The sequence below is a fragment of the Heterocephalus glaber genome, unplaced genomic scaffold (genome assembly GCF_053883595.1).
Source record: "Heterocephalus glaber isolate CG9 unplaced genomic scaffold, H.glaber_assembly_v1.0 deba00001497, whole genome shotgun sequence".
Classification (NCBI taxonomy): Eukaryota; Metazoa; Chordata; class Mammalia; order Rodentia; family Bathyergidae; genus Heterocephalus; species Heterocephalus glaber.
Window position 1 is genome coordinate 49225063 of NW_028258320.1, and position 19441 is coordinate 49244503.

The 19441-nt window shown below is 38.8% G+C and overlaps 1 protein-coding gene across 9 annotated transcripts in view; it reads left to right on the forward strand.

The window, feature by feature from the left end:
• The window catches only part of Cnnm1 (cyclin and CBS domain divalent metal cation transport mediator 1), a 79824-nt gene that overhangs the window by 7724 nt on the left and 52659 nt on the right, over positions 1-19441 (forward strand). The window lies entirely within an intron of this gene.

The following is a 19441-nucleotide window of genomic DNA, read 5'->3' on the forward strand; positions in this document are numbered from 1 at the left end:
TCTTGCTCCAAATGAATTTTTGGATTGTTTTCTCAAGGTCTATGAAGTATCCTGCTGGGATCTCAATTGGAATTGCATTCAATCTATATAACAGTTTTGGAAGTATGGCCATTTTCACTATATTAATCCTTCCTACCCAGGAGCAGGGGATGTCTGTCCATTTTCTGATATCATCTTCCATCTCTCTTTTCAGAGTGCCATAGTTTTCAGAGAAGAGGTCTTTGATTTCCTTTGTTAGAATGATTCCTAGGTATTTCAGTTTTTTGGATGCTATTGTGAAAGGAATTATTTGCCCTATTTCTCCCTCAGTGAGTCTGTCATTGGTGTAGAGGAAAGCTATTGATTTTTGTGTGTTAACCTTGTAACCAGCTACTTGACTGAATTTGGTTATTAAGTCTAGAAGACTTTTGGTGGAGTTCTTGGGGTCTTCTACATAGAGTATCATGTCATCTGCAAAGAATGACAATTTGACTTCTTCATTTCCCATCTTTATTCCTTTTATTTCTTTCTCTTGTTTAATTGCTGTGGCTAATGTTTCCAGAACTATATTGAACAAGAGTGGTGATAGTGGACATCCTCGTCTTGTTCCTGATTTTAGTGTGAAGGATTTCAGTTTTTGACCATTTAGTATGATATTGGCTGTTGGTTTTTCATAGATGGCTTTTATCAGTTTGAGGTAGAGACCATCTATTCCAATTTTTTGTAGGATTTTTATCATAAATGCATGTTGGATTTTGTCAAATGCTTTTTCTGCATCTATGGAGATAATCATATGGTTTTTGTCCTTGGCTCTATTGATATAGTGTATTACATTGACTGATTTGCGTATATTGAACCATCCCTGCATCCCTGGGATGAATCCCACTTGATCAGGGTGTATGATCTTCTTGATGATCTTCTGCATTCTGTTTGCCAGTATCTTATTAAGGATTTTTGCATCTATGTTCATTAGTGAGATTGGCCTATAGTTCTCTTTTTCACTTGGGTCTTTCTCTGCTTTGGGGATCAAGGTGATGCTTGCTTCCAGGAATGAATTTGGGAGTATTGCTTCCCTTTCAATTTCATTGAAGAGTTTAAACAGTAGTGGCAGCAGTTCCTCTCTAAATGTCTTGTAGAATTCAGCAGTGAAGCCATCAGGGCTCGGGCTTTTCTTAGTTGATAAGTTTTTAATTACATTTTCAATTACATTGGTTGATACTGGGTTGTTCAGAATTTTTAGGTCTTCTTCTTTCAACTTTGGTAATTCATACGTATTTAGGAATCTGTCCATTTCTTTTGTGTTGTCCATCTTATTGGCATATAGGTTCTGGAAGTAGGTATTGATGATCCTCTGGATTTCTGCTGGGTCTGTTGTCATTTCACCCTTTTCATTCCTGACTGCATGGATTTGGGCCTTTTCTTTCCTTTTTCTGACAAGGTTGGCTAAAGGTTTGTCAATTTTGTTGATTCTTTCAAAGAACCAACTCTTGGCTTCATTGATTTTTTGTATCGTTTTGTTAGTCTCTATTGCATTGATTTCTCCTCTGATCTTTATAATTTCCTCCCTTGTATGAGCTTTGGGGTTGTCCTGCTCTTCTTTTTCTAGAAGCTTGAGGTGCAGCATCAGGTTGTTTAATTGGGCTCCTTCTGTTTTCCTAATATGCGTTTTCACTGCTATGAATTTCCCTCATAAGACTGCTTTCATTGTGTCCCATAGATTCCGATATGTTGTATTGTCATTGCCATTTAATTGAAGGAACTGTCTGATTTCTTCTTTAATTTCTTCTGTGACCCATTGCTTATTCAGACGTGTGTTGTTCAATTTCCACGTGCTTATGAAATTTTTTGAGTTTCTTTTGCTATGGATCTCCAGTTTCATCGCACTGTGGTCTGATAATATACAGGGGATAACTTCACTTCCTTTGCACTTACTTAAACATGTTCTATGTGTGAGTATGTGGTCTATTTTGGAGAATGACCCATGTGCAGCTGAGAAGAATGTGTATTCTGATTTTGTGGGGTGGAAGACTCTGTAAACATCTGTTAAGTTCATTTGTTCAAGAGTTCGATTGAGTTCTAGTATTTCATTACTTATTTTTAGTCTAGTTGATCTATCTATTTGTGACAGTGGGGTGTTGAGGTCCCCCACTACAATTGTATTAGTGCATATATGACTTTTCATGTCCGTTAGTATTTGTTTTATATAGTTGGGTGCACTAGTGTTTGGTGCATAGATATTTATGATTGTCATCTCTTCCTCTTGGATTCTTCCCTTTACAAGGATGTAGTGTCCTTCTTCATCTCTCTTAATCAATGTTGGTTTGAAATCTACTTGATCTTCCAAGAGGATAGCTAGTCCTGCTTTTTTTCGGGTTCCTGTCCCATGCAGTATTGTTTTCCACCCTTTAACTTTCAGTCTATGAGTTTCCTTTTGAATTAAGTGTGTTTCTTGTATGCAGCATATTGCTGGATTTAGCTTCTTGACCCATTCTGCCAGTCTATTCCTTTTGATTGGTGAATTGAGACCCTTAACGTTGATGGTTATAACTGAAACGTATTGACTTGTCATTGCCATGACTTTTTCTTTTTGTTGGGTTCTCCTCCTTTACATTTAATTTCTTGTCACACCAGATGGGTTCATTCTGCTTTGCTTCCTAGGGTTGTGATCCTCAATGTCTCTTCCTAGGATATTGTGTAAAATTCTTTGGAGTGCTGGTTTGGTATTCACGAAGTTCCTAAGGTGCTCTTTGTCATGAAAGTATCCTATTTCTCCATCCATTTTGAAAGATAGTTTTGCAGGGTACTTCAATCCGGGTTAGAGGCTGTTTTCTTTTAGGGCTTGGAATATGTCACTCCAAGCTCTTCTTGCCTTGATGGTTTGTGTTGAGAAGTCTGCTGTGATTCTGATGGGCTTTCCTTTGTATGTGATTTGTTTCTTTTCTCTGACTGCTTGGAGAACTTTGTTCTTCTGTTGTGTTTCTGGAATCTTAACAATTATATGCCTATGTGTAGATTTTTTTTGATCAAGGCTATTTGGAGTCCTATATGCCTCACTTATCTGTATGTCAAGCTCTTTTCTCCTGCTTGGGAAGTTTTCTGCCATTATTTCTGTGAAGAGATTTTTTATGTCATCTCCACTCTCTCCTGTTTCTTCATTGAGCCCAATCAGTCTTATGTTATTCTTCTTTGCATCATCTAGCAGCTGCTGGATTGATTTCTCATGTTTCCTTATAATTTTGAAGCAATTTTTCTTTTCTTGGTCACTAATTGCAATCTTATCTTCTATATCTGAAATTCTGTACTCACATTGGCTCATTCTGCTGTGTAGACTTTCAGTGGAGTTTTTCATGTCCTGGAAATCTATTTGCATCTGTTTTATGGATTCCATTTGTTTCTTATGTTGGGATTCCATCATGTTCCTCAGCTCCTCTCTAGATTTATTAATCATGTCTTGCACTAGGGGCACAATTTCTCCTGCTATCTAAGAAATTATTTCTGATTTCATTTTTTCCAGATCCCCTTTTGTTGCCAGTTCAGTGGGTCCAGGTGGTTGAGTATCAGAGTGTTCCATCTCATTTCCCTTTGGGGTTGCTGTAGGTGATCTGGAAGTCTGGTTTTGAGACTTATTTACATGTTTTCTCATTTCGACTGGGGCGAGGGGCTGTTAGTGCCTGCACATATTACCTCCTCTCAGCTGGGAGAGGTGGGACAGGGGCCAGGAGCAGCGGTAGGGATGGTGGCCCAAAAGCCCTTTCCTGTGGGCTGGGAGCAGCAGGAGGGATGGTGGCCAGGAAGCCCCTTCCTCTGGGCCAAGAGCAGTGGGATGGTGGCTCAGAAGCCCCAACCTCTGGGGCGGGAGCAGTGGGACTCAGTACCTTGGTCTGGCGGTCTGGTGTCCTCTGCGTCTTTGTAGTGTGGAACCAGGTGGCTGCCTGTCTGCAGCGGGGTGATTCGGCGTCTTCCGCCTGACTCGGGACCTCGGTAGGGCGTGCACAGACCTGCCGGTCTGCAGCGTGCTGATTCAGCGTATTCTGCGCGACTGGAGACCTCGGTAGGGCGTGGGCAGACCTGCCTGTCTGCAGCGGGGTGATTCGGCATCTTCCGCGTGACTCCTGAGTAACTGATTTTAAATAGCTAACTTCTTTATTTCTATGTTTGAGTGAAGTGAACCCTAAATACAGAATAATTAGTGTTTTTGCATTAACTACAACAAATATCTCCTCTTCTTTTTCCAAGGCTTGTATTTCAATTAGTGACATCTACTCTCCCTCCCCTGGTTTAGACATCTCTTTTTTACCTCACACCCTCATCCTATTATTCATTGTCTTGTCTGCTTGGACTGCCACAACAAAATATTATAGACTGGGTGGATTAAATAATAGAAATTTATTTTCTCATGGTTCTAGAGACTATAAATCCCAGATTGAGGTTATGACCAACTGAGTTTCTTGTAAGGGCTCTCTTCTTGGTTAGTAGATGGCTGCCTTCTCTCCATGTCCTCACATGGCCTTTCCTCAGGACATGTACAGAGATGTCAAGAGAGCTCTGATCTCTCCTCTTCTTAGAAGGACACCAATCCTGTTAGATTATGGCCTATCCGTATTACTTCATTTAACCTTAACTACTTCCTTAAAGGATCCCCAGGAGGTTATCAGGGAGGTTAGGGCTTCAACATATGAATTTGATGGGAAGTCAAACATTCACTCCATAACAGTCACCAAAGTTCATTGTTTCAAACCATATTACAATCATCAATACTACATCCAGACTATCTCTTGAACTATGCATAATTTAGCCCACTATTTCTTCTAGTTCAGTTATTCATTGATTTATTAACAAATTGTTACCATGTACCTAGTGTGTAGACACAGTGAAGAACACCAATGTGGTTCCTGTGTGCATGATTTCATTCTAATACAAGAGGCAGAAATTAAACAAATGGGATGATGATAAAGAGCATAAGCTTTGGTGCCAGACCACCTGAGTTGATACTGGCTTTGAGCAAATTACTTAACTGTAAATAGAGATAATAATAGCATTTACTCATATGGTAGTTTAAAATATTAAGACTATTGTGTTACGATGTTTATTTAGAACTTGTCATAAGTGCTAAGTATTAGCTATGATTATTAAATATAAACATAATCTGTTATTCATTTGTCCAAATGCCTCTTCAGAAGTTACACTTCTCTCAAATCTAAGCTCTTCAAGAGCCACTAAAATAATCTCCAGTTATGATATCCTCTGTTTAAAACCCTTCTGCAGCTTCTACCACCTCCAGGATAATGTTAATCTGAGAACAGGGCTAACAGTGCTCACAGCTGGCTTCCCACTCCCTGCCATAGCTTTTGGCTGCTGCAACCCTGAATTCTGCAGCATCACCATGCTGTTTCTTGTCTTTGTGCCTTTATTCATGGTGTACTCTTTGTCAGGAATATGCTTTACCTGACTAATCCAGCTTTGGCACCACTTTTAACACTCGGCTCGGGGACTGCCTCTTCTGGAAGCTTTTCCTTAAACCCCAATTTTGGGCAGCTTCATTGACCATATATGGATCTCTCTGTTTTTAAAACTTTTTTCCAGTATTAGAGATTGAACTCAGATGCTTCACATTGAACTACCTCTCCAGACCTTATTTTTTATTTTGAGACAGAGTCTCATTAAATTACCCAGGCAGGCCTCAAACTTGTGATCTTCTTGCCTCCACCTCCCAAGTGAGGCACGTACAGGCATGTATCAGGCTCATTATCTCTATTACTGACTTAAATTGTACTATCAGTCTTTGTTTGAGTGCCTTCCTCCAAAACGGTGAGCATGTGCAGGACAAGACTGTCTTACCTATCTTTGTAGCTCTAGTGTTTAACAATGGCTATGACATTTAGTAAGTTTTTATTAAATATTTCTTGAATGATTGAATAGATGACTGAAGGAATTAAACTGTAATACAGTATAATGGAAAGGACCTGCTGAGCTCTAGTAAATGCATTGTTAATTATCCCTATCCTTATCTTTTTGGACTTTGCAGCAGGACAAATCAATCTTTAAATGTCAGAAGAAAAATGCTACAGATTATTGTTTTTCATCTAGTTATTGCAACCATTCCTTTTTGTGTTCAAATTCTGTGCTAAGATTCAGTGTGTAAGATACAAAACCTGCTCCCCAAAAGCCTAGAACCTACTGCAAGAATAGTATTCTCTTTTGCAAAGCTAGAAGGCAAACTAGACTCACCTTTCCCCATGACTTCCAGTAATATCAAAATTCACAAGTCTTGTCTTGATATATATGAGTAAGATGGACCTGTACAGAGACCATTAAAACAAAAATGCTGTAATAGAAATATAAAATCCAATAGCAACATAGAGTATGGAGTACCTATGACTAGGTGGCGTATTTTGCTTTTATAACATTTTTATGTTTATAAGCTTCTAAAACAAAATATAGAACAGTAGAAAAGAACTATGAAAATCATCTAAAGAATCATCTCACTATCATGAAATAATAATATATTACTATATTTTAAATATATTGCACATAACAACACCCTTAATCAAATAAAGGGGGAAATTAATGATCCTACCATCATCCATAAATCTAATCCCTAGAGTATTTGTCTCCTGTGATAGTATTGTTTTCACTATGGTTTCATTAGTGTTGAATTTTGTAATTTGGGAAGCCTAATTTATAAAATAGAGCCTTTACTTCTATAGTAGATTATTTTAAAGAGAAAACCAGGCCTGTATAGATAATAGGGAGATGACTCTGAATGAGCTCTGTTCTGAATTCAAAGGCCTCTGAGTACTACAGTTAACTCAGTTAACTCTGCTGAGTTAGTAACACCATCTTCCCCAGCAAAAGACAACCCACAAATGCTGGCATATTCTACCTGTACAGCATGACTTTAAAATAGCTTATTGCAGTTTTTTTATTCAGGCTTTATTCATTCAAATATTTTTGAACTCTAGTTTGGACCAGGAAATACAGTGGTGAGCAAGACAGACACTGACTAGTCATTATGGACCTGAAATGTATCCTCTTTCTTCTTGAGTCTTTCTGCAAGGAATCTGTTGTCTAAAATATATCTAACCAGCCAGTAAGTGCCCCTGGCCCAGACACACAATGTAACTTTTTCATTGATAAATTATTTGGTCAAAACAGTCAATTTTTTTATACCCCTAATTGTGATGTAAGCCGTTTCAGTAGGAAGACTGATCATTTCATTGCATCATTCTATAAAGACCTATCAAAACATTAATGTTATATTCTTTGTCTTCCATACAAGAAAATAAAAACCTACTTTCACTCAAAGTTACATTTCAGTAGTAATATCAGATATAATATGCTTTAAAATGTGTTAAACATTGATAAGTAATTAATAAGATTTAGAATGAGATGCCTACCTTCTAAAAGGTAAAGCAAAAAGTAGATAAAGCATACTCTATCATGAACAGGGAAGAAAAACAAAATGAAAATAATCAATTATGTAAGATGGTAAAGTTGTAGGTTTATTTTTCTTTCTTTAAAAATTTTCATTATGATTGTTATAATGTTCTTATGCAATATCCTTTTTTTCCCAGCCTGGCAAAAGAAATGCCAGATAACCGTAGAATCTTGATCTGGAAGGCGCATTAAAGAATCTGAGGAAGAGAGGGCACCCCCTGGCACCCGAAGCCCTGGGCTTCAGTGTCCCCTGGGACGACGGCTTGCAGGGTGCCGCAGCTGACACCCCCGTGGACACCGAGTCCCAGGACAGTGCGGAGCCCTCCGAGGAGTCTGACTCTGCCCCCTGGGAGAAGGGAGACCCCAGCGGGGTGGAGGACACAGGCCCAGGGGACAGCCACAGTGTCAATGGGGTCCCCGGCCTGGAGGCGGAGTCCGAGCACACAGGTGGGAGGGTGCTGAACGGACCGGGGGGCGGGGGATCCCCTCACAGGAAGAGGAGGGGGTTACCCCAAGACCCTCCTGGGCCGGGGCTCCCCTGCACCTGGGCCCCAGCCAGTTCCTGAAGTTCACACCGAGAGAAGAGATGGAGACTCCTGGTCCTCCGGGGGAAGACTAGCCCAGGCTCCCAAGACCACCCCTCAGCTGGCACCCTAACTTATGACCTCTGCACCCCGGTTTCCTCTGAGAGGGAGAGTCCCTCCCGGCTGGCTAAGGCGGCAGTGTATGGCGAAGGAGCTGCTCCAAGGAGGGAGGCTCTGGGACAGAACCTGGGACCCTGCCTGGGGACACCACCGAGGCTAACGCAGCAGAGCCCCTGTAGCGCTCACCCCTTTCCTCCCCCTGCGTCTGCTCCACCTCTGGGGAAGGTGTGGCCGGTGTCCTGACCCCATCTGGCTGCTCCACCAGAGTAAAGTCTCCACCTGTGTAAAAAAAAAAAAAAAAAATCTGAGGGAGAATCTAATTCACACTTTTTTTTTAGATTTAACTTTCCCCCAGGCCATCTTAGCCTTCATTGTCAGACTCTCTTTTTTATCAAATCTAAATTTAGCTGCAGCTAAATTTGATTTCCTCTTATCTTTCTTGGGTCTTTTATTTGAAGAATATTGTAACTCACCTCAATTCTATGTTTTAACCACTGGGTACATTTGGTTGTGTTTCTGGGTTCCTTAAAGCATTGGATGTCTCTGAGGAGGGTCTGTGGGTTTTTCTAATACTCTCTGAAACTGGCTTACCTCCATGCTGGTATTTGGGGACTCCTACACCTTCAAAAACAAGATCCTTTTTAAAAAATTTTTCTGTTGTGCATTCCTTTCCAAATTGAGATTCTTTTCAAGTCCTCCCTCCCTTCTTTCCTTCCATGTACTGATAGGCCATTATTCTCTTTCAGCCCTGTACTAGGCATTGGGGATACAAGGTGGACCAGACAGACATCATTCCTGCCCTGCTGGGGCTTGCAGTCCAGTAAGGAGAGAGACACTAACCAACAAATAATTGTAAACTGTTACCAGTGATTTGAAGAAAAATTATAAGATCACTGAGGGCATATAAGAGGGGGTCCTGACCTGGTCTTGTGGGTGAGTGTAGAATCCTTTGAGCTGAACCTTAAAGGATGTTGAGAAGCCGTTCATCAGAGCAAGAACTCTGGAGGAAAAGGAGCCAGATATGCAAAGGCCACTTTATAGGGTTCCTGGGCTATTGTTATGTCTGTCAGGGAAAGCACCACCCCCGTCAGCCAACCTTCCCTCTATATGACTGTCAATATCTTGGCAGTTCAGTAATGTGCACTGTGCACCACAGCCCTGGTGCATCACCTTAGATATAAATGTGGGACTGTGAAGGGTAGAAAGGCCCTGGTGGAAAGGGTGATATAAGGCAACCTGGGGTACAGGAAAGGGCATCCAGAAAACATCTGTAGGTGAAAAGGGAAGGAGAAATAATTCCCTGGCGGATCTGGGAAAACTTCTTTGGGGAAGCAGAATTTCTGCTCAGTCTTGAAAGAAAGAGAAGGACAGTTATGGAGGGAAAAAGCATTCCGGTTGAGGCAGGAATCTGAGCTAGAAAAAGAAAGACTGAACAGAGCCAACAAACACTACATGTGAGTGCTGGTAAAGCACTATCACAATACTGCTCTTATTCCAGCATTATGAGGAATGAAGCAGAATGAAATATTTGTCACACAGTTTTTATTCCCTTCAAATACCAAAATAATATGTTTTAACCATTTTTTCTTTTTTTGGTTTTTTGAGGCAGGGTCTCCCTTTGTAGTTCAGGCTGGCCCTGAACTCACTGTGTAGCCCAGGCTGGCCTCGAACTCTCAGGAATCCTCCTGCCTCAGCCTCTGGAATACTGGGATTACAGGCCTGCGCCACCATGCCCAGCTTTTGTTTTAACCATTTTTGATGTTGATATTTCTAAAATGTTTTATACTCATTCCTGCCTTCCAGAACAAAGGATTCTAAATATAACTTAATCTTGTCTTGATGATACAGGATCATGGTCATGAAAATGTAGTTATTTTACGCTGCAGTATAAAGCAGTTCTCTATCTACTTTTTAAATTTTTTCTCCATCCTCTGGCTGTCAGCTATTGGTTCTTCTGTTGTCTGCCTCAGGCAAATCCCTGTCCCCCAATACTCTCCATAGAACCTCTCCAGCATTCATCTCATTTACAGTTTCTATTTAAAAGCTAAACATGCAAATTGAGAATTATGCACTGGTATACAATAAATTTCAATAACTATTGGTTGAATAAATGATTAACAGTCTTAGACGGGGAGCCTACAGTATGGAGTTGATGGACAGACTTGGGATAGTTCTGGGACCAAGTTCAAAGCAGTGCAGTCAGACCTCCAGATAATGGGTTATTATTCTGCTATTTTTGCAGTTGCTTAACAAGCCAAACTGCTGATTGGCTTAGATTCTAGTGACTAACAACTATTTTTTCATGCTCTAGTGATGTTGGTTACCATGGTGCTCTGGATGACACAGTTGGCTTGTTTATAATTGCCCTTTAGTAGTTCAAGAAATTCTTTGGTGATTATATTTCTGATAAAGCTGAACTAGATAACAAGATAATGACTACAAAGTGGTACCATTCTTTTTTATTTTTAACTAGAGAGGAGACAGTTTTGGTTTTCCAAGTCTGGGCAGTTGATGCTGGGTAATATTTCTGTGTTTCTCTGCCTGATTTGGTAGAAAGTTATTGCTTATTTATATAGACGCCAACTAGCATTTGTTAGGGTAGCTTTTTCTCATCTCATTCCAGTGCAGTTATTCAGTATTAAGATATAAACATTAGGAGTTCACAGCCCTTTGTAAACACAAGAGGCTGAAATTGTTGGCACTGGTAAAATTCTGTAAAGCCAAACTGTTTTTGTAGCATGAAATGGTTTAGACTGATGAAAACTACAGAATTTTAGAACCAGGAAAGAAAGCTTGGAGATCTTCTTGTCTCAAATTTTATTTTATTTACTTTTTATTTTATTCATTTATGTATGTACGTATCTATTTTGCCATGGTAGGGCCTTCACACTGAGCTACATCCAGAGCCTTGTTTTTATTTTTACTTTTTAAATTTTGAGACAGGGTCTCAGGTGCCCAGGCTGGGCTTGCACCTGTGATCCTCCTGCCTCAGCCTCCCAAAGTGCTGGGATCATAACCATATGCCACCATCCTTTTAGTTTTAAAGTTGAGAAAACTGAAGCCCAGAAAAACATAATAAAAATAGTAATGGTAATCCCTCACAATTGCAAAGCCTTTACATTAGCTAGGATCTTTTCAAAACAGTAAGTCATTTTGTGTTTGCTATTACTATACAGGCAGCAATTTTTTAGCCTTAGTTTGTACATGAGGCACCTGGGACCCAAAGACTCAAGTGTCCTGCTCAATGTTAGTGTCAGAGGTGGAACCAGAACCTACATCTGTGACTTATTGCTTCAGTCCATAAAAACACAGACACAGAGAGTCCCAGAAGCCTAGACTCAGGTCCCAGGGTCTCTGTTTACTAGCTGGGTCACTGGGACAGGTCACTTTACCACTATTAGGCTGATCTTCCTTTTGCTTAAATGAAGAATCATGATTCTACATTGTAAATCCACTGTAAAGACTAAAAATAATTCCTGCACAGCACCTAAGGTACTCAACCATTAGCCTCATACCTCCTTCATATAGTTAAGTGAACTGTCTTTAGTTAGTAGTCTTGTATAAATCCTTTCTCTGATCCAGCCTATGTAAAACTAACTATACCTAAGAAGAAATCCAAATTGAGAATTGTTGATTGTGCATAGAGCCCAGGAAACCAAAGTTGATTTGTGGCAGGATCCTTACATTTCTTTTATCCTGTCATCAGTTTAGAATTATGTTTCTTTCCTCTCTCTCTTTCTTTCCTCAGATATCTAAGGTAAATCAAAGAAACATAACTATATAAACAAATATAGCTATATCAACAAAACCCTTCAAAACTCCAAATGGTCCATTAAAATAAAACATTAGTCTAAACCTGGAAAGGGTTGGACCAGAAGGCAGAAGTATTGTAGGGAGCGACAGTGACTCCTTTTCCTCCCTCAGTTCAGAGTCCTCCTCCCTATTAGTGAGGTACTGCGCATTAGCTATGCATGCTTTCGTATAGCCTCTGAGCATTTGCAAAATATATACCCACTACTCTTTTTTTTTTTTTTTTCCCTTTTGGTACCGGGGATTGAACTCGGGACCTTGTGCTTGCGAGGCAGGTGGTGGAACCACTGAGCTGAATCGCTGCCCCTATGCCCACTACTCTTAACACACCAGTAAACCTGAGATTTAGCCTGAAATGTGCTGTCTACTTGAATTAGAAAAAGCACAAGCTGTGGATGCAGACAGATCTAAGGTTGTTTCCTGGCTCCATCACATACTAACAGTTTGCCTCGAACAAGTTGTTTCATTTTTCTAAGTCTATTTTCTCATCTATATATTAACAGTATATTAACAATCCCCATTTTGCAGAGATATTTGGAAGATTAGTTTGGTGTAGTTTGAAGTCAGTTTGGTGTAGGTCAGGAACAATTTGGAGAACATTGGAGAAAATGTAAGCTGTCTTCACCTGGAATGAGAACCTTCAGAATGGTGGGTTTTAAGGTCATTTCAAGTATCCAACTTATTTCAAGTAGAGCTTCTGAGAGCCTTCATTATCTCTCTTTTTTCAGGGTTTAGCCTACTTTGGCCATAGCTGCTGGGCTGACTGAGAATTAAGTGATCTGCTGGATGATGAAGGCCATACCTATAGGCCTTTTAGCATATCTTCCTCATATATGAGGTTAGATCATGGCATGAGAATGACATCATCTGCCAAAGCTTAGCCAAATCACTTTGGGTCACCATGATGGTTTTCAGTGATAAATTCTTGGTTATGTGTATCCTGAGCTGGAGAGGAAGACTTACTCCCCAGACCAGCTCTGTGTCTGAAAAGCCTTGGGTTAAATATCCAGTCTTGTTTAGTTGGGTGTTGAAGTCTTCCACAAATCCTAGCCGGCACAAGTCCTATTCAGTTCCCTAATTTCCAATTTTGACACCATTATTTATTAACCAATGAATTATTTTCTGAATGAGGAGTAAGCATAATATATTTTGATAGAATACTGGAAAAGAAGGCAAGCTATCTATCAAAAAATTACAGGAGCTTTACTGCTAGGAAAAAGTTTAGAAATGATCCTCTCTGGTAACTAGTATGTGTGATTAAGATTGAGAGCAACCTCACACATGCAGTGATTGAGGAATAAAACATATGGCTTTCATATATAGGGTAGACTAGATCTAGAAAAACCAAAATGAAGATTGGCTAGGATATTAGTAGAGTCTTCCAAAATGGAACAAGGGCATGGACAAGAGGACTATAGACTTGCAAATTGGAAGGTCAAAAAATCTGAGACTTTCTTACTTTTGTATACTTCTTCTCAGTCTCCTTTACTGGTTCCTTCTATATCATATCCACTAATATATCCTCAGCCCCTAGAACAATGTTCAGATACTCAAATATTTGGTGATGCATGAATGTTGCATTTCTCTGACTCTAAATGTTAGTCTGCCCCAGGGCCAGTAATGGATCTCTTCTATGTCAATTCTCACCCCCTTGATTATTTCATTCTTTCTCTGAAACATACCAGATCAACAACCTGAACTAAATTTTTAACTGCTCCTTTGCCATCTTTTCTTGAAAGTCTAAATGACATCTCAAACCTGTTCAAAACTGAGCTACTGCATCCATAGCTGATGCCCAATACCTAATTAAGGAGGAAAAGGACTCTGAATTGGAAGTGAAAAAGAAATTTCTGTTCCACCTCCTCCACACCCATCACACAGTATTCCCAAACTCCATTAGGTGCAGTTCCATTCTTCTAGTTGTTCAGCCCAAACCTTCTCTTTTCTCTTTCATTTTCCATCCAGCCCCTCATGTAGACTCTGTCTTCAAACATGTCTAGAGAATCTGACAATGTCTCTCCACTGCCACACTGCCACCCTAGTCCAAGCTGCCAGTTGTCTCTCATTTGGATTACTGCCAGAGCTTTCAATCAGGTCTCACTACTTACACTGCTATCCATTTTGTGTTTATTCTTATATCAGCCAGAGTTTCTTTTAAAACATAAATCAGATCATATCATTTTTTTTGCAAATAAACACAAACAAAAACCTATAATGACTTTCTATGTCACTTAGGGTAAAACCCAACATCTTTAGCAAAGAATTTCCCGGCTTATTCATATTTGTACCTCCCATCCTTTGTCTCCTTGACTTTCATACCCACTACTGACTCCTCCCACATGCTACAACAATGACACTGACCTCCTTGCCATTCCTCAAGCACATCAGTTACACTACCAACTTAGGGTCTTTGCATCTTATTGTGCAAAGATATCCTCTAGATACACGTGGGGCTCCCCACTTTGGAGTCTTCACATCTCTTCAAACATCATCTTTTCAGGGAGTTTTTCCCTGGCCTCCCATACCTAAATTGTAGTACTGCTTGCTCTCTACCTTATACAGTACTTCTACATTGCTTTTCCCTGCTTTGTTTTTCCCTTAGTACTTTGTTATTCATCCTACATATTTATTTGGTTTATCATCTCATTCCCGACTTATAAGAGCATAAGTTGCAAGAGGAAAATGATCCTACTCATTTTGTTCATGGCTTCATGTTTAGTACCTAGAAGATTTCTTGCCATGTATTGGGCACTCACAAATATGGAAAGAGTGAAGAATAATTGGAGAAATGTGTAGATTTTTGCTAAGTAGAAGGCAAAGGAAAAGAAGATACAAGGTGACTCTTGGATTCCAACTCAGGGTAAGTAGAAAGTTGATGGTACCATTTACTCTAGTAAAGAAGGGATGAGCCGGGATAATGAGTCTGGAGGATCAAAAGGTGCTGGTTTGATATGTGATTTTGACAAGACAAGAGACTGCTCAGGAAAAATTCTAAAACAGGAAGAAAGTCCAAAATAGACACTGATGTTAAGATAGAAATGTAGTTCTCAGAAGAGAGGTAATGGTGATATTTAAAATGACAGCCTGTGCTGGAAGCTTTAATCAGAAAGAAAAAAGAAGAGCAGAAGATCAAAGAATGGAGCAGAAAAACAGCCCATTAGAATCACCTGAAGTTTTAAACATCCCATCCAGATCACTGAAATCAGAATTTCTGTGAGTGGGACATAGTTATCAACAGGTTTTAAAGTTCTCTAGGTGATTCCAACATGCAGCTAGGATTAAGAATCACGGGGCTAGAGTCTTTTATGTTTGTCTGTCTGATAAAATAAAGGAATCCATGATGGAAACAGAAAAATGGGGTGGTGCTGCAGTTCACTAACTTAATTCTTTCCTTGATTCTGGTCACAAACCAAATTGGATGAGAACCGAATCAAATTCAATGCTTAGGTTCAATGTTGACCTTATGGGGAAATTTGATTCCATACTCTTGGTCAGTTCTCATACTCAAATGTGGATAACAATCAACTGGAGATCTTTTTTTTCCCCACCCATTAAGTTTATTGGTACATTTTAGGTATAAAATACAGCTACATTCATCATTGGGATCTTGTACTATTACATGAGTATCTTGGTTCTTGTTTTTGTCCCCTTTCCCTGCCCTCCCTTCACCCCCTCCTCCCTTCCCTATTTGCAAAGACTTTGTTTCCATTTTTTTCCTTTTATCATATTTTTTCTTTTCCCTTCTTTCCTTTCCCCTACTCCTTTAGACTTATCACTTTAAAAATTACAATATCAAGAGCTAGGAGACATTACCACAGATTTTACAGAATTTAAAAGGATATAGAAAACATATTACAAAAATCTGTTTTGAAATAAATTTGACAACTTCTAAGAAGTACCTTGGAAGACAAACTAATGAAACTAAGTCTGGAGGAAATATGCAATTTGAATAGCACCTATTAAAGAAAGTATATTCCTAGCTTGAAAACCTACCTATATGATAACAACAGGCTCATATGCTTTTTAACTGATAAATTATATCAAACAATTGAAGCAGAAAAAAGAAGGAACACTTCTCCCCTCATTTTAGGAACTCAACATTGTGCTAATCCTAAAACTGGATAAAGATAATAGAAGAAAAAAGTATGAACATAGATAGAAATTTGTTTAACAAAACAAATTATTAGAAGTCAGATCTGGCAGTATGTAGAAAGTGGTTTTATTATAGGGATGGCAGTGTTGATTCAGCATTGGAAGATCCACCCCCAAAAGTCATCATTTTAACAGAGGAAAGGAAAAAGCCATATGATCCTGTCAGTAGTTGGAGAAAAAGTATTGGACTAAATTCTACAGCTGTTCATGGTAAAAGCTATCAGGAGACTAGAAGTAGAACAGAACCTTCTCAACAGATCAAAGACATGTATGTACTCCATCCTTCCAGCAGAAATGCCTTATATGAATGGAGAAGATACAGTGCTTTCTCCCTAAGGTGGGGAACAAAGGCAGATATGCTTATTCTTCATCTGTCCATTAAACTTTGAAACCTAGTCCCCACCAAAATAGTCTGGCAATAAAATGACACAAGTAGGATAGGATTGGCAAGGTAGAAGTAAAATCTTTATATGTAGATGAAATGATCATCTACAGAGAAAATACTAAGAAATCTCTAGGAGCCCCTAGAACTTGTATTTGAATTTAGCAGGATTAGAAAACACAAGGTATATATAAAAATTCTGGTCTATGTATACTTGCTATAAATGAAGAATTGGATATTGAAATTTAAAAGTTATGTAGGAGTACAAAGGACCTAGAAAAGTAAAAAGAAAAAGAAAAAAAACAGTGTTGAAAGACATTTAGAACTTGATTTTAAGACTTCCTCTAAAGCTACAGTAAGCAAGGCAGTGTTGGTGTAAGGAAAGACATATAGCTCATTGGAATAAAACAGAATCTAGAAATAGAACCTTGCATATAGGGTCCACTGAGTTTTGAAAGATTATTTAAAATTAACATTTTATAGAACATAAACTCAATTCTAGAGGAAAAGATAGTGTTTCCAGCAAATGGCACTAGAACACCTGGTATCCGTATATAAAAAATTAACCTCAACCCTTTATTTCCATACATAAAAATAACTTGAAAGGGTCTATGAACCTAAATATGAAAGACTAAAACTATAAAACTTTAAGAAGAAATTATAGCCTTAATGCTTTGCTACCATCTCCCCGCCATGAACAGTTTCTCCTCTCAATCCCACTCTGCCTTGGAGCTGGTGATTATGGACTTAAACCTCTATAAACTGAAATAAAAGGAGGGCAGAGAAGGTGAGCCGGTCCCAGCACCTGGAAGGAAGCTCCCCTGCTGCCATCCCAAGCTCCTAGGGCGGAGAAGGTGAGCCGCACCAGTGCCAGAAGCACACACACACCCCCCCCCGTGGAAATGAGAAGACACATAAACAAGCCTCAAAAACAGACTTCTGGATCACCTAGAGCAACCCCAAAGGGAAATGAGATGGAACAATCTGATACTCAACTACCTGGATGCTCTGAACTGGCAACAAAAGAGGATCTGGGAAAAATGAAATCAGAAATAATTACTCAGATAACAGCAAAGATTTTGCTCATGGTGCAAGACATGATTAATAAATCTAGAGAGGACACAGATAAAAAAATAGAGGATCTGAGGAACATGATGGAATCCCAACATAGGAAACAAATGGAATCCATGAAACAGATGCAAACAGATTTCCAGGAGATTAAAAACTCCATCAAAAGTCTGCATAGCAGAATGAACCAGTGTGAGGATAGAATTTCAGGTATAGAAGAAAAGATTGCAATTAGTGACCAAGAAAAGAAAAATTCCTCCAAAATTGTAAAGGAACACGAGAAATCAATCCAACAGCTGCTAGACAATGCAAAGAAGAATAACATAAGACTGATTGGGCTCAATGAAGAAACAGGAGAGAGTGGAGATGACATAAAAATACTGTTCACAGAAGTGATGGGAGAAAACTTCCTATGCAGGGGGAAAGAACTTGACATACAGATAAGTGAGGCATATAGGATTCCAGCTAGCCTTGATCAAAAAAAAAAATCTACACCTAGGCATATAATAGTTAGGATTCCAGAAATCCAACAGAAGAACAAAATTCTACAAGCAGTGAGAGAAAAGAAACAAATCACATACAAAGGAAAGCCCATCAGAATCACAGCAGACTTCTCAATGCAAACCCTCAAGGCAAGAAGATCTTGGAGTGATGTATTTCAAGCCCTAAAGGAAAACAGCCTCTAACCCAGATTGATGTACCCTGCAAAACTATCTTTCAAAATTGATGGAGAAATAAGATACTTTCATGATAAAGAGCACCTCAGGAACTTCATGAATATCAAACCGGCACTCCAAAAAATTTTAGACAATACCCTAGGAAAAGACAATGAGGATCACAACCCCAGGAAATCCAGCAGAATGAATCCATTGGGCGTGACAAATTAAATGCAAAGGGGGAGAATCCAACAAAAAGAAAAAGTCATAACAAGGCTTTTAAAACTTTTAACTTCATCTCCCTAATGAGTGTATAATTCAATCTTGTTATTGTACTGATTAGTATTTTTCTGATTCTAGAGTTACACACTTTTCCTTGTGCTATACTAGCTATTTATCATCTTATGTCTACTTTTTAACTGGGTTGTCAATTAATGAGCTCTAAGAATTCTTTACATATTCTGGTCATAGGTTGTATGCATTGTAAATATGGTCTGTTTAAGGACTACTTTTCATTTTAATGATGTCATTTAAAGTTCTAAATTTTGATGGAATCGCATTTATCAATTTTTTTCTTTTATACATCATGTCTTTTGTATCCTAGGTAGTTCTTGCATACCCTGAATTCATAAATATTTTCCCTTATAATTTCTTCTTAAAGTTTTATACTTTTAGGCTTTCTTATTTAGGTTCATAGATCCCTTCAAGTTATTTTCATGTATGGAAATAAAGGGTTGAGGTTAATTTTTTTATGTACGGATACCAGATGTTCTAATGCTGTTTGCTGAAAACACTATCTCTTCCTCGGCTCTTGAATTGAGTTTATATTCTATAAAATGCTAATGTTAAATAATCTTTCAAAACTCAGTGGACCATATAGAATCTATTTCTAGATTCTCTGTTTTATTCAAATGATCTATATGTCTTTCCTTATACCAACACTGCCTTGATTACTGTAGCTTTAGAAGAAGTCTTAAAATTAGGTACTAAATGCCTTCCAACACTGTTTTTGTTTTTTGGGGTTTTTTTTTAACTTTTCTAGGTCCTTTGTACTCCTACATAACTTTTAAATTTCAATATCCAGTTCTTCATTTATAGCAAGTATACACAGACCTGAATTTTTATATATACCTTGTGTTTCCTAATCCTGCTAAATTCAAATACAAGTTCTAGGGGCTCCTAGAGATTTCTTAGTATTTTCTCTGTAGATGATCATTTCATCTATGTATAAATATTTTGCTTCTACCTTGCCAATCCTATCCTACTTGTGTCATTTTATTGCCAGACTATTTTGGTGGGGACTAGGTTTCAAA